Here is a 14,339-nt window from a genome sequence, read left to right as displayed (position 1 = left end):
AGAGGTCTAAATATCCACTTGCAGACTTAACAAACAGAGTGTTTCCAAACTGCTTTATGAAAAGAAAGGTTAAACTCTGTGAGTTGAACACACCCATTACAAAGTAGTTTCTGAGAATGATTCTGTGTAGTTTTGAAACGGGGTTATTTCAATTTCTAAGATTGCCCTCAAATCGCTGGAAATCTCCACTTGCAATTTCCACAAAAAGAGTGTTTCAAAACTGATCTTTCTAAAGGGAGGTTTAACTCTGTGAGTTGAACACACACGACACAAAGAAGTTACTGAGAATTCTTCTTTCTTGCAGTATATGAAGAAATCCCGTTTCCAACGAAGGCCACATAGAGGTCTAAATATCCACTTGCAGACTTAACAAACAGAGTGTTTCCAAACTGCTCTATGAAAAGAAAGGTTAAACTCTGTGAGTTGAAAACACCCATTACAAAGTAGTTTCTGAGAATGATTCTGTGGAGTTTTGAAACGGGGTTATTTCAATTTCTAAGATTGCCCTCAAATCGCTGGAAATCTCCACTTGCAATTTCCACAAAAAGAGTGTTTCAAAACTGATCTTTCTAAAAGATGGTTTAACTCTGTGAGTTGAACACACACCACACAAAGAAGTTACTGAGAATTCTTCTGTCTTGCAGTATATGAAGAAATCCCGTTTCCAACGAAGGCCACAAAGAGGTCTAAATATCCACTTGCAGACTTAACAAACAGAGTGTTTCCAAACTGCTCTATGAAAAGAAAGGTTAACCTCTGTGAGTTGAACACATCCAGTACAAAGTAGTTTCTGAGAATGATTCTGTCTAGTTTTGAAACGAGGATATTGCCATTTCTAAGATTGGCCTCAAATCTCTTGAAATCTCCACTTGGAAATTCCACAAAAAGAGTGTTTCAAAACTGATCCTTCTAAAGGGACTTTTAACTCTGTGAGTTGAACACACACCACACAAAGTAGTTACTGAGAATTCTTCTTTCTTGCAGTATATGAAGAAATCCCGTTTCCAACGAAGGCCACAAAGAGGTCTAAATATCCACTTGCAGACTTAACAAACAGAGTGTTTCCAAACTGCTCTATGAAAAGAAAGGTTAAACTCTGTGAGTTGAACACATCCAGTACAAAGTAGTTTCTGAGAATGATTCTGTCTAGTTTTTAAACGAGGATATTGCCATTTCTAAGATTGGCCTCAAATCTCTTGAAATCTCCACTTGGAAATTCCACAAAAAGAGTGTTTCAAAACTGATCCTTCTAAAGGGAGGTTTAACTCTGTGAGTTGAACACACCCCACACAAAGTAGTTACTGAGAATTCTTCTTTCTTGCAGTATATGAAGAAATCCCGTTTCCAACGAAGGCCACAAAGAGGTCTAAATATCCACTTGCAGACTTAACAAACAGAGTGTTTCCAAACTGCTCTATGAAAAGAAAGGTTAAACTCTGTGAGTTGAACACATCCAGTACAAAGTAGTTTCTAAGAATGATTCTGTCTAGTTTTTAAAAGAGGATATTGCCCTTTCTAAGATTGGCTTCAAATCTCTTGAATTCTCCACTTGCAAATTCCACAAAAAGGGTGTTTCAAAACTGCTCTGTCTTAAGGAACGTTCAACTCTGTGAGTTGAATACACACAACGCAAAGAAGTTACTGAGAATTCTTCTGTCTAGCATTCAATGAAGAAATCCCGTTTCCAACGAAGGCCTCAACCAGGTCTAAATATCCACTTGCAGACTTAACAAACAGAGTGTTTCCAAACTGCTCTATGAAAAGAAAGGTTAAACTCTGTGAGTTGAACACACCCATTACAAAGTAGTTTCTGAGAATGATTCTGTGTAGTTTTGAAACGGGGTTATTTCAATTTGCCCTCAAATCGCTGGAAATCTCCACTTGCAATTTCCACAAAAAGAGTGTTTCAAAACTGATCTTTCTAAAGGAAGGTTTAACTCTGTGAGTTGAACACACACCACACAAAGAAGTTACTGAGAATTCTTCTTTCTTGCAGTATATGAAGAAATCCCGTTTCCAACGAAGGCCACAAAGAGGTCTAAATATCCACTTGCAGACTTAACAAACAGAGTGTTTCCAAACTGCTCTATGAAAAGAAAGGTTAAACTCTGTGAGTTGAACACATCCAGTACAAAGAAGTTTCTGAGAATGATTCTGTCTAGTTTTTAAACGAGGATATTGCCATTTCTAAGATTGGCCTCAAATCTCTTGAAATCTCCACTTGGAAATTCCACAAAAAGAGTGTTTCAAAACTGATCCTTCTAAAGGGAGGTTTAACTCTGTGAGTTGAACACACACCACACAAAGTAGTTACTGAGAATTCTTCTTTCTTGCAGTATATGAAGAAATCCCGTTTCCAACGAAGGCCACAAAGAGGTCTAAATATCCACTTGCAGACTTAACAAACAGAGTGTTTCCAAACTGCTCTATGAAAAGAAAGGTTAAACTCTGTGAGTTGAACACACCCATTACAAAGTAGTTTCTGAGAATGATTCTGTGTAGTTTTGAAACGGGGTTATTTCAATTTCTAAGATTGCCCTCAAATCGCTGGAAATCTCCACTTGCAATTTCCACAAAAAGAGTGTTTCAAAACTGATCTTTCTAAAGGGAGGTTTAACTCTGTGAGTTGAACACACACGACACAAAGAAGTTACTGAGAATTCTTCTTTCTTGCAGTATATGAAGAAATCCCGTTTCCAACGAAGGCCAAATAGAGGTCTAAATATCAACTTGCAGACTTAACAAACAGAGTGTTTCCAAACTGCTCTATGAAAAGAAAGGTTAAACTCTGTGAGTTGAAAACACCCATTACAAAGTAGTTTCTGAGAATGATTCTGTGTAGTTTTGAAACGGGGTTATTTCAATTTCTAAGATTGCCCTCAAATCGCTGGAAATCTCCACTTGCAATTTCCACAAAAAGAGTGTTTCAAAACTGATCTTTCTAAAAGATGGTTTAACTCTGTGAGTTGAACACACACCACACAAAGAAGTTACTGAGAATTCTTCTGTCTTGCAGTATATGAAGAAATCCCGTTTCCAACGAAGGCCACAAAGAGGTCTAAATATCCACTTGCAGACTTAACAAACAGAGTGTTTCCAAACTGCTCTATGAAAAGAAAGGTTAACCTCTGTGAGTTGAACACATCCAGTACAAAGTAGTTTCTGAGAATGATTCTGTCTAGTTTTGAAACGAGGATATTGCCATTTCTAAGATTGGCCTCAAATCTCTTGAAATCTCCACTTGGAAATTCCACAAAAAGAGTGTTTCAAAACTGATCCTTCTAAAGGGAGGTTTAACTCTGTGAGTTGAACACACCCCACACAAAGTAGTTACTGAGAATTCTTCTTTCTTGCAGTATATGAAGAAATCCCGTTTCCAACGAAGGCCACAAAGAGGTCTAAATATCCACTTGCAGACTTAACAAACAGAGTTTTTCCAAACTGCTCTATGAAAAGAAAGGTTAAACTCTGTGAGTTGAACACATCCAGTACAAAGTAGTTTCTAAGAATGATTCTGTCTAGTTTTTAAAAGAGGATATTGCCATTTCTAAGATTGGCTTCAAATCTCTTGAATTCTCCACTTGCAAATTCCACAAAAAGGGTGTTTCAAAACTGCTCTGTCTTAAGGAACGTTCAACTCTGTGAGTTGAATACACACAACGCAAAGAAGTTACTGAGAATTCTTCTGTCTAGCATTCAATGAAGAAATCCCGTTTCCAACGAAGGCCTCAACCAGGTCTAAATATCCACTTGCAGACTTAACAAACAGAGTGTTTCCAAACTGCTCTATGAAAAGAAAGGTTAAACTCTGTGAGTTGAACACACCCATTACAAAGTAGTTTCTGAGAATGATTCTGTGTAGTTTTGAAACGGGGTTATTTCAATTTGCCCTCAAATCGCTGGAAATCTCCACTTGCAATTTCCACAAAAAGAGTGTTTCAAAACTGATCTTTCTAAAGGAAGGTTTAACTCTCTGAGTTGAACAGACACCACACAAAGAAGTTACTGAGAATTCTTCTTTGTTGCAGTATAGGAAGAAATCCCGTTTCCAACGAAGGCCACAAAGAGGTCTAAATATCCACTTGCAGACTTAACAAACAGAGTGTTTCCAAACTGCTCTATGAAAAGAAAGGTTAAACTCTGTGAGTTGAACACATCCAGTACAAAGTAGTTTCTGAGAATGATTCTGTCTAGTTTTTAAACGAGGATATTGCCATTTCTAAGATTGGCCTCAAATCTCTTGAAATCTCCACTTGGAAATTCCACAAAAAGAGTGTTTCAAAACTGATCCTTCTAAAGGGAGGTTTAACTCTGTGAGTTGAACACACACCACACAAAGTAGTTACTGAGAATTCTTCTTTCTTGCAGTATATGAAGAAATCCCGTTTCCAACGAAGGCCACAAAGAGGTCTAAATATCCACTTGCAGACTTAACAAACAGAGTTTTTCCAAACTGCTCTATGAAAAGAAAGGTTAAACTCTGTGAGTTGAACACATCCAGTACAAAGTACTTTCTAAGAATGATTCTGTCTAGTTTTTAAAAGAGGATATTGCCCTTTCTAAGATTGGCTTCAAATCTCTTGAATTCTCCACTTGCAAATTCCACAAAAAGGGTGTTTCAAAACTGCTCTGTCTTAAGGAACGTTCAACTCTGTGAGTTGAATACACACAACGCAAAGAAGTTACTGAGAATTCTTCTGTCTAGCATTCAATGAAGAAATCCCGTTTCCAACGAAGGCCTCAACCAGGTCTAAATATCCACTTGCAGACTTAACAAACAGACTGTTTCCAAACTGCTCTATGAAAAGAAAGGTTAAACTCTGTGAGTTGAACACACCCATTACAAAGTAGTTTCTGAGAATGATTCTGTGTAGTTTTGAAACGGGGTTATTTCAATTTGCCCTCAAATCGCTGGAAATCTCCACTTGCAATTTCCACAAAAAGAGTGTTTCAAAACTGATCTTTCTAAAGGAAGGTTTAACTCTGTGAGTTGAACACACACCACACAAAGAAGTTACTGAGAATTCTTCTTTCTTGCAGTATATGAAGAAATCCCGTTTCCAACGAAGGCCACAAAGAGGTCTAAATATCCACTTGCAGACTTAACAAACAGAGTGTTTCCAAACTGCTCTATGAAAAGAAAGGTTAAACTCTGTGAGTTGAACACATCCAGTACAAAGAAGTTTCTGAGAATGATTCTGTCTAGTTTTTAAACGAGGATATTGCCATTTCTAAGATTGGCCTCAAATCTCTTGAAATCTCCACTTGGAAATTCCACAAAAAGAGTGTTTCAAAACTGATCCTTCTAAAGGGAGGTTTAACTCTGTGAGTTGAACACACACCACACAAAGTAGTTACTGAGAATTCTTCTTTCTTGCAGTATATGAAGAAATCCCGTTTCCAACGAAGGCCACAAAGAGGTCTAAATATCCACTTGCAGACTTAACAAACAGAGTGTTTCCAAACTGCTCTATGAAAAGAAAGGTTAAACTCTGTGAGTTGAACACACCCATTACAAAGTAGTTTCTGAGAATGATTCTGTGTAGTTTTGAAACGGGGTTATTTCAATTTCTAAGATTGCCCTCAAATCGCTGGAAATCTCCACTTGCAATTTCCACAAAAAGAGTGTTTCAAAACTGATCTTTCTAAAGGGAGGTTTAACTCTGTGAGTTGAACACACACGACACAAAGAAGTTACTGAGAATTCTTCTTTCTTGCAGTATATGAAGAAATCCCGTTTCCAACGAAGGCCAAATAGAGGTCTAAATATCAACTTGCAGACTTAACAAACAGAGTGTTTCCAAACTGCTCTATGAAAAGAAAGGTTAAACTCTGTGAGTTGAAAACACCCATTACAAAGTAGTTTCTGAGAATGATTCTGTGTAGTTTTGAAACGGGGTTATTTCAATTTCTAAGATTGCCCTCAAATCGCTGGAAATCTCCACTTGCAATTTCCACAAAAAGAGTGTTTCAAAACTGATCTTTCTAAAAGATGGTTTAACTCTGTGAGTTGAACACACACCACACAAAGAAGTTACTGAGAATTCTTCTGTCTTGCAGTATATGAAGAAATCCCGTTTCCAACGAAGGCCACAAAGAGGTCTAAATATCCACTTGCAGACTTAACAAACAGAGTGTTTCCAAACTGCTCTATGAAAAGAAAGGTTAACCTCTGTGAGTTGAACACATCCAGTACAAAGTAGTTTCTGAGAATGATTCTGTCTAGTTTTGAAACGAGGATATTGCCATTTCTAAGATTGGCCTCAAATCTCTTGAAATCTCCACTTGGAAATTCCACAAAAAGAGTGTTTCAAAACTGATCCTTCTAAAGGGACTTTTAACTCTGTGAGTTGAACACACACCACACAAAGTAGTTACTGAGAATTCTTCTTTCTTGCAGTATATGAAGAAATCCCGTTTCCAACGAAGGCCACAAAGAGGTATAAATATCCACTTGCAGACTTAACAAACAGAGTGTTTCCAAACTGCTCTATGAAAAGAAAGGTTAAACTCTGTGAGTTGAACACATCCAGTACAAAGTAGTTTCTGAGAATGATTCTGTCTAGTTTTTAAACGAGGATATTGCCATTTCTAAGATTGGCCTCAAATCTCTTGAAATCTCCACTTGGAAATTCCACAAAAAGAGTGTTTCAAAACTGATCCTTCTAAAGGGAGGTTTAACTCTGTGAGTTGAACACACCCCACACAAAGTAGTTACTGAGAATTCTTCTTTCTTGCAGTATATGAAGAAATCCCGTTTCCAACGAAGGCCACAAAGAGGTCTAAATATCCACTTGCAGACTTAACAAACAGAGTTTTTCCAAACTGCTCTATGAAAAGAAAGGTTAAACTCTGTGAGTTGAACACATCCAGTACAAAGTAGTTTCTAAGAATGATTCTGTCTAGTTTTTAAAAGAGGATATTGCCATTTCTAAGATTGGCTTCAAATCTCTTGAATTCTCCACTTGCAAATTCCACAAAAAGGGTGTTTCAAAACTGCTCTGTCTTAAGGAACGTTCAACTCTGTGAGTTGAATACACACAACGCAAAGAAGTTACTGAGAATTCTTCTGTCTAGCATTCAATGAAGAAATCCCGTTTCCAACGAAGGCCTCAACCAGGTCTAAATATCCACTTGAAGACTTAACAAACAGAGTGTTTCCAAACTGCTCTATGAAAAGAAAGGTTAAACTCTGTGAGTTGAACACACCCATTACAAAGTAGTTTCTGAGAATGATTCTGTGTAGTTTTGAAACGGGGTTATTTCAATTTGCCCTCAAATCGCTGGAAATCTCCACTTGCAATTTCCACAAAAAGAGTGTTTCAAAACTGATCTTTCTAAAGGAAGGTTTAACTCTCTGAGTTGAACACACACCACACAAAGAAGTTACTGAGAATTCTTCTTTCTTGCAGTATAGGAAGAAATCCCGTTTCCAACGAAGGCCACAAAGAGGTCTAAATATCCACTTGCAGACTTAACAAACAGAGTGTTTCCAAACTGCTCTATGAAAAGAAAGGTTAAACTCTGTGAGTTGAACACACCCATTACAAAGTAGTTTCTGAGAATGATTCTGTCTAGTTTTTAAACGAGGATATTGCCATTTCTAAGATTGGCCTCAAATCTCTTGAAATCTCCACTTGGAAATTCCACAAAAAGAGAGTTTCAAAACTGATCCTTCTAAAGGGACTTTTAACTCTGTGAGTTGAACACACACCACACAAAGTAGTTACTGAGAATTCTTCTTTCTTGCAGTATTTGAAGAAATCCCGTTTCCAACGAAGGCCACAAAGATGTCTAAATATCCACTAGCAGACTTAACAAACAGAGTGTTTCCAAACTGCTCTATGAAAAGAAAGGTTAAACTCTGAGAGTTGAACACATCCAGTACAAAGTAGTTTCTAAGAATGATTCTGTCTAGTTTTTAAAAGAGGATATTGCCATTTCTAAGATTGGCTTCAAATCTCTTGAATTCTCCACTTGCAAATTCCACAAAAAGGGTGTTTCAAAACTGCTCTGTCTTAAGGAACGTTCAACTCTGTGAGTTGAATACACACAACGCAAAGAAGTTACTGAGAATTCTTCTGTCTATCATTCAATGAAGAAATCCCGTTTCCAACGAAGGCCTCAACCAGGTCTAAATATCCACTTGCAGACTTAACAAACAGAGTGTTTCCAAACTGCTCTATGAAAAGAAAGGTTAAACTCTGTGAGTTGAACACACCCATTACAAAGTAGTTTCTGAGAATGATTCTGTGTTGTTTTGAAACGGGGTTATTTCAATTTGCCCTCAAATCGCTGGAAATCTCCACTTGCAATTTCCACAAAAAGAGTGTTTCAAAACTGATCTTTCTAAAGGAAGGTTTAACTCTGTGAGTTGAACACACACCACACAAAGAAGTTACTGAGAATCCCGTTTCCAACGAAGGCCACATAGAGGTCTAAATATCCACTAGCAGACTTAACAAACAGAGTGTTTCCAAACTGCTCTATGAAAAGAAAGGTTAAACTCTGTGAGTTGAACACACCCATTACAAAGTAGTTTCTGAGAATGATTCTGTGTAGTTTTGAAACGGGGTTATTTCAATTTGCCCTCAAATCGCTGGAAATCTCCACTTGCAATTTCCACAAAAAGAGTGTTTCAAAACTGATCTTTCTAAAGGAAGGTTTAACTCTGTGAGTTGAACACACACCACACAAAGAAGTTACTGAGAATTCTTCTTTCTTGCAGTATATGAAGAAATCCCGTTTCCAACGAAGGCCACAAAGAGGTCTAAATATCCACTTGCAGACTTAACAAACAGAGTGTTTCCAAACTGCTCTATGAAAAGAAAGGTTAAACTCTGTGAGTTGAACACATCCAGTACAAAGAAGTTTCTGAGAATGATTCTGTCTAGTTTTTAAACGAGGATATTGCCATTTCTAAGATTGGCCTCAAATCTCTTGAAATCTCCACTTGGAAATTCCACAAAAAGAGTGTTTCAAAACTGATCCTTCTAAAGGGAGGTTTAACTCTGTGAGTTGAACACACACCACACAAAGTAGTTACTGAGAATTCTTCTTTCTTGCAGTATATGAAGAAATCCCGTTTCCAACGAAGGCCACAAAGAGGTCTAAATATCCACTTGCAGACTTAACAAACAGAGTGTTTCCAAACTGCTTTATGAAAAGAAAGGTTAAACTCTGTGAGTTGAACACACCCATTACAAAGTAGTTTCTGAGAATGATTCTGTGTAGTTTTGAAACGGGGTTATTTCAATTTCTAAGATTGCCCTCAAATCGCTGGAAATCTCCACTTGCAATTTCCACAAAAAGAGTGTTTCAAAACTGATCTTTCTAAAGGGAGGTTTAACTCTGTGAGTTGAACACACACGACACAAAGAAGTTACTGAGAATTCTTCTTTCTTGCAGTATATGAAGAAATCCCGTTTCCAACGAAGGCCACATAGAGGTCTAAATATCCACTTGCAGACTTAACAAACAGAGTGTTTCCAAACTGCTCTATGAAAAGAAAGGTTAAACTCTGTGAGTTGAAAACACCCATTACAAAGTAGTTTCTGAGAATGATTCTGTGTAGTTTTGAAACGGGGTTATTTCAATTTCTAAGATTGCCCTCAAATCGCTGGAAATCTCCACTTGCAATTTCCACAAAAAGAGTGTTTCAAAACTGATCTTTCTAAAAGATGGTTTAACTCTGTGAGTTGAACACACACCACACAAAGAAGTTACTGAGAATTCTTCTGTCTTGCAGTATATGAAGAAATCCCGTTTCCAACGAAGGCCACAAAGAGGTCTAAATATCCACTTGCAGACTTAACAAACAGAGTGTTTCCAAACTGCTCTATGAAAAGAAAGGTTAACCTCTGTGAGTTGAACACATCCAGTACAAAGTAGTTTCTGAGAATGATTCTGTCTAGTTTTGAAACGAGGATATTGCCATTTCTAAGATTGGCCTCAAATCTCTTGAAATCTCCACTTGGAAATTCCACAAAAAGAGTGTTTCAAAACTGATCCTTCTAAAGGGACTTTTAACTCTGTGAGTTGAACACACACCACACAAAGTAGTTACTGAGAATTCTTCTTTCTTGCAGTATATGAAGAAATCCCGTTTCCAACGAAGGCCACAAAGAGGTATAAATATCCACTTGCAGACTTAACAAACAGAGTGTTTCCAAACTGCTCTATGAAAAGAAAGGTTAAACTCTGTGAGTTGAACACATCCAGTACAAAGTAGTTTCTGAGAATGATTCTGTCTAGTTTTTAAACGAGGATATTGCCATTTCTAAGATTGGCCTCAAATCTCTTGAAATCTCCACTTGGAAATTCCACAAAAAGAGTGTTTCAAAACTGATCCTTCTAAAGGGAGGTTTAACTCTGTGAGTTGAACACACCCCACACAAAGTAGTTACTGAGAATTCTTCTTTCTTGCAGTATATGAAGAAATCCCGTTTCCAACGAAGGCCACAAAGAGGTCTAAATATCCACTTGCAGACTTAACAAACAGAGTTTTTCCAAACTGCTCTATGAAAAGAAAGGTTAAACTCTGTGAGTTGAACACATCCAGTACAAAGTAGTTTCTAAGAATGATTCTGTCGAGTTTTTAAAAGAGGATATTGCCCTTTCTAAGATTGGCTTCAAATCTCTTGAATTCTCCACTTGCAAATTCCACAAAAAGGGTGTTTCAAAACTGCTCTGTCTTAAGGAACGTTCAACTCTGTGAGTTGAATACACACAACGCAAAGAAGTTACTGAGAATTCTTCTGTCTAGCATTCAATGAAGAAATCCCGTTTCCAACGAAGGCCTCAACCAGGTCTAAATATCCACTTGCAGACTTAACAAACAGAGTGTTTCCAAACTGCTCTATGAAAAGAAAGGTTAAACTCTGTGAGTTGAACACACCCATTACAAAGTAGTTTCTGAGAATGATTCTGTGTAGTTTTGAAACGGGGTTATTTCAATTTGCCCTCAAATCGCTGGAAATCTCCACTTGCAATTTCCACAAAAAGAGTGTTTCAAAACTGATCTTTCTAAAGGAAGGTTTAACTCTGTGAGTTGAACACACACCACACAAAGAAGTTACTGAGAATTCTTCTTTCTTGCAGTATATGAAGAAATCCCGTTTCCAACGAAGGCCACAAAGAGGTCTGAATATCCACTTGCAGACTTAACAAACAGAGTGTTTCCAAACTGCTCTATGAAAAGAAAGGTTAAACTCTGTGAGTTGAACACATCCAGTACAAAGAAGTTTCTGAGAATGATTCTGTCTAGTTTTTAAACGAGGATATTGCCATTTCTAAGATTGGCCTCAAATCTCTTGAAATCTCCACTTGGAAATTCCACAAAAAGAGTGTTTCAAAACTGATCCTTCTAAAGGGAGGTTTAACTCTGTGAGTTGAACACACACCACACAAAGTAGTTACTGAGAATTCTTCTTTCTTGCAGTATATGAAGAAATCCCGTTTCCAACGAAGGCCACAAAGAGGTCTAAATATCCACTTGCAGACTTAACAAACAGAGTGTTTCCAAACTGCTCTATGAAAAGAAAGGTTAAACTCTGTGAGTTGAACACACCCATTACAAAGTAGTTTCTGAGAATGATTCTGTGTAGTTTTGAAACGGGGTTATTTCAATTTCTAAGATTGCCCTCAAATCGCTGGAAATCTCCACTTGCAATTTCCACAAAAAGAGTGTTTCAAAACTGATCTTTCTAAAGGGAGGTTTAACTCTGTGAGTTGAACACACACGACACAAAGAAGTTACTGAGAATTCTTCTTTCTTGCAGTATATGAAGAAATCCCGTTTCCAACGAAGGCCAAATAGAGGTCTAAATATCAACTTGCAGACTTAACAAACAGAGTGTTTCCAAACTGCTCTATGAAAAGAAAGGTTAAACTCTGTGAGTTGAAAACACCCATTACAAAGTAGTTTCTGAGAATGATTCTGTGTAGTTTTGAAACGGGGTTATTTCAATTTCTAAGATTGCCCTCAAATCGCTGGAAATCTCCACTTGCAATTTCCACAAAAAGAGTGTTTCAAAACTGATCTTTCTAAAAGATGGTTTAACTCTGTGAGTTGAACACACACCACACAAAGAAGTTACTGAGAATTCTTCTGTCTTGCAGTATATGAAGAAATCCCGTTTCCAACGAAGGCCACAAAGAGGTCTAAATATCCACTTGCAGACTTAACAAACAGAGTGTTTCCAAACTGCTCTATGAAAAGAAAGGTTAACCTCTGTGAGTTGAACACATCCAGTACAAAGTAGTTTCTGAGAATGATTCTGTCTAGTTTTGAAACGAGGATATTGCCATTTCTAAGATTGGCCTCAAATCTCTTGAAATCTCCACTTGGAAATTCCACAAAAAGAGTGTTTCAAAACTGATCCTTCTAAAGGGACTTTTAACTCTGTGAGTTGAACACACACCACACAAAGTAGTTACTGAGAATTCTTCTTTCTTGCAGTATATGAAGAAATCCCGTTTCCAACGAAGGCCACAAAGAGGTCTAAATATCCACTTGCAGACTTAACAAACAGAGTGTTTCCAAACTGCTCTATGAAAAGAAAGGTTAAACTCTGTGAGTTGAATACATCCAGTACAAAGTAGTTTCTGAGAATGATTCTGTCTAGTTTTTAAACGAGGATATTGCCATTTCTAAGATTGGCCTCAAATCTCTTGAAATCTCCACTTGGAAATTCCACAAAAAGAGTGTTTCAAAACTGATCCTTCTAAAGGGAGGTTTAACTCTGTGAGTTGAACACACCCCACACAAAGTAGTTACTGAGAATTCTTCTTTCTTGCAGTATATGAAGAAATCCCGTTTCCAACGAAGGCCACAAAGAGGTCTAAATATCCACTTGCAGACTTAACAAACAGAGTTTTTCCAAACTGCTCTATGAAAAGAAAGGTTAAACTCTGTGAGTTGAACACATCCAGTACAAAGTAGTTTCTAAGAATGATTCTGTCTAGTTTTTAAAAGAGGATATTGCCATTTCTAAGATTGGCTTCAAATCTCTTGAATTCTCCACTTGCAAATTCCACAAAAAGGGTGTTTCAAAACTGCTCTGTCTTAAGGAACGTTCAACTCTGTGAGTTGAATACACACAACGCAAAGAAGTTACTGAGAATTCTTCTGTCTAGCATTCAATGAAGAAATCCCGTTTCCAACGAAGGCCTCAACCAGGTCTAAATATCCACTTGCAGACTTAACAAACAGAGTGTTTCCAAACTGCTCTATGAAAAGAAAGGTTAAACTCTCTGAGTTGAACACACCCATTACAAAGTAGTTTCTGAGAATGATTCTGTGTAGTTTTGAAACGGGGTTATTTCAATTTGCCCTCAAATCGCTGGAAATCTCCACTTGCAATTTCCACAAAAAGAGTGTTTCAAAACTGATCTTTCTAAAGGAAGGTTTAACTCTCTGAGTTGAACACACACCACACAAAGAAGTTACTGAGAATTCTTCTTTGTTGCAGTATAGGAAGAAATCCCGTTTCCAACGAAGGCCACAAAGAGGTCTAAATATCCACTTGCAGACTTAACAAACAGAGTGTTTCCAAACTGCTCTATGAAAAGAAAGGTTAAACTCTGTGAGTTGAACACATCCAGTACAAAGTAGTTTCTGAGAATGATTCTGTCTAGTTTTTAAACGAGGATATTGCCATTTCTAAGATTGGCCTCAAATCTCTTGAAATCTCCACTTGGAAATTCCACAAAAAGAGTGTTTCAAAACTGATCCTTCTAAAGGGAGGTTTAACTCTGTGAGTTGAACACACACCACACAAAGTAGTTACTGAGAATTCTTCTTTCTTGCAGTATATGAAGAAATCCCGTTTCCAACGAAGGCCACAAAGAGGTCTAAATATCCACTTGCAGACTTAACAAACAGAGTTTTTCCAAACTGCTCTATGAAAAGAAAGGTTAAACTCTGTGAGTTGAACACATCCAGTACAAAGTAGTTTCTAAGAATGATTCTGTCTAGTTTTTAAAAGACGATATTGCCCTTTCTAAGATTGGCTTCAAATCTCTTGAATTCTCCACTTGCAAATTCCACAAAAAGGGTGTTTCAAAACTGCTCTGTCTTAAGGAACGTTCAACTCTGTGAGTTGAATACACACAACGCAAAGAAGTTACTGAGAATTCTTCTGTCTAGCATTCAATGAAGAAATCCCGTTTCCAACGAAGGCCTCAACCAGGTCTAAATATCCACTTGCAGACTTAACAAACAGAGTGTTTCCAAACTGCTCTATGAAAAGAAAGGTTAAACTCTGTGAGTTGAACACACCCATTACAAAGTAGTTTCTGAGAATGATTCTGTGTAGTTTTGAAACGGGGTTATTTCA

This window comes from Pan troglodytes, chromosome 10 (assembly GCF_028858775.2).
Source record: "Pan troglodytes isolate AG18354 chromosome 10, NHGRI_mPanTro3-v2.0_pri, whole genome shotgun sequence".
In the NCBI taxonomy this organism is placed as follows: domain Eukaryota; kingdom Metazoa; phylum Chordata; class Mammalia; order Primates; family Hominidae; genus Pan; species Pan troglodytes.
The sequence above is the reverse complement of the archived record's forward strand: the minus strand, read 5'-3'. Positions refer to the sequence as shown.